Below are 2,500 nucleotides of genomic sequence, written 5' to 3'. Positions count from 1 at the left end.
GGACACCTCGCTCCGACGAATCGGTTTTTTCCATTTTTTTTGAAAAATAAATTTTTGTAATTTTTTTTAATGTCAAAAACGTTAATAAACGTCATGTTTACGCATGGATTAAACATTGAAATAATTTTAAAACACTTATTAAAAAAGTTGGTGTCGACCGTGGGACTTAGAAAAATTTCGGGAAGTCCGATTCGCCTGCTGGAATTACCGCACGGGCAGGACACCTCGCTCCGACGAATCGGTTTTTTCCATTTTTTTTGAAAAATAAATTTTTGTAATTTTTTTTAACGTTGAAAACGTTAATAAACATCATGTTTACGCATGGATTAAACATTGAAATAATTTTAAAACGCTTATTAAAAAAGTTGGTGTCGACCGTGGGACTTAGAAAAATTTCGGGAAGTCCGATTCGCCTGCTGGAATTACCGCACGGGCTGGACACCTCGCTCCGACGAATCGGTTTTTTCCATTTTTTTTGAAAAATAAATTTTTGTAATTTTTTTTAATGTCAAAAACGTTAATAAACGTCATGTTTACGCATGGATTAAACATTGAAATAATTTTAAAACACTTATTAAAAAAGTTGGTGTCGACCGTGGGACTTAGAAAAATTTCGGGAAGTCCGATTCGCCTGCTGGAATTACCGCACGGGCTGGACACCTCGCTCCGCCGAATCGGTATTTTCCATTTTTCTTGAAAAATAAATTTTTGTAATTTTTTTTAACGTTGAAAACGTTAATAAACATCATGTTTACGCATGGATTAAACATTGAAATAATTTTAAAACGCTTATTAAAAAAGTTGGTGTCGACCGTGGGACTTAGAAAAATTTCGGGAAGTCCGATTCGCCTGCTGGAATTACCGCACGGGCAGGACACCTCGCTCCGACGAATCGGTTTTTTCCATTTTTTCCGAAAAATAAATTTTTGTAATTTTTTTTAATGTTAAAAACGTTAATAAACTTCATGTTTACGCATGGATTAAACATTGAAATAATTTTAAAACACTTATTAAAAAAGTTGGTGTCGACCGTGGGACTTAGAAAAATTTCGGGAAGTCCGATTCGCCTGCTGGAATTACCGCACGGGCTGGACACCTCGCTCCGCCGAATCGGTTTTTTCCTTTTTTTCCGAAAAATAAATTTTTGTAATTTTTTTTAATGTTAAAAACGTTAATAAACTTCATGTTTACGCATGGATTAAACATTGAAATAATTTTAAAACGCTTATTAAAAAAGTTGGTGTCGACCGTGGGACTTAGAAAAATTTCGGGAAGTCCGATTCGCCTGCTGGAATTACCGCACGGGCAGGACACCTCGCTCCGACGAATCGGTTTTTTCCATTTTTTCCGAAAAATAAATTTTTGTAATTTTTTTTAATGTTAAAAACGTTAATAAACTTCATGTTTACGCATGGATTAAACATTGAAATAATTTTAAAACACTTATTAAAAAAGTTGGTGTCGACCGTGGGACTTAGAAAAATTTCGGGAAGTCCGATTCGCCTGCTGGAATTACCGCACGGGCTGGACACCTCGCTCCGCCGAATCGGTTTTTTCCTTTTTTTCCGAAAAATAAATTTTTGTAATTTTTTTTAATGTTAAAAACGTTAATAAACTTCATGTTTACGCATGGATTAAACATTGAAATAATTTTAAAACGCTTATTAAAAAAGTTGGTGTCGACCGTGGGACTTAGAAAAATTTCGGGAAGTCCGATTCGCCTGCTGGAATTACCGCACGGGCAGGACACCTCGCTCCGACGAATCGGTTTTTTCCATTTTTTCCGAAAAATAAATTTTTGTAATTTTTTTTAATGTTAAAAACGTTAATAAACTTCATGTTTACGCATGGATTAAACATTGAAATAATTTTAAAACGCTTATTAAAAAAGTTGGTGTCGACCGTGGGACTTAGAAAAATTTCGGGAAGTCCGATTCGCCTGCTGGAATTACCGCACGGGCTGGACACCTCGCTCCGCCGAATCGGTTTTTTCCTTTTTTTCCGAAAAATAAATTTTTGTAATTTTTTTTAATGTTAAAAACGTTAATAAACTTCATGTTTACGCATGGATTAAACATTGAAATAATTTTAAAACGCTTATTAAAAAAGTTGGTGTCGACCGTGGGACTTAGAAAAATTTCGGGAAGTCCGATTCGCCTGCTGGAATTACCGCACGGGCAGGACACCTCGCTCCGACGAATCGGTTTTTTCCATTTTTTTTGAAAAATAAATTTTTGTAATTTTTTTTAATGTTAAAAACGTTAATAAACTTCATGTTTACGCATGGATTAAACATTGAAATAATTTTAAAACGCTTATTAAAAAAGTTTACTCTTGACCGTGGGGACTTAGAAAAATTCCGGCTTGCACGGATTCGACCACTCTGTTTTTCGGAGTTTCTGAGAAAAATAAATTTTTGTAATTTTTTTCATTATGATTTCTGAGTTCTCCCAGTAGTTTAATGTAAGGATTAAGCATTTAAAAATTTTTAAATCGAATA

Source organism: Nomia melanderi, unplaced genomic scaffold (assembly GCF_051020985.1).
Source record: "Nomia melanderi isolate GNS246 unplaced genomic scaffold, iyNomMela1 scaffold0153, whole genome shotgun sequence".
Lineage (NCBI taxonomy): Eukaryota > Metazoa > Arthropoda > Insecta > Hymenoptera > Halictidae > Nomia > Nomia melanderi.
Note: the sequence above shows the minus strand (reverse complement) of the source record.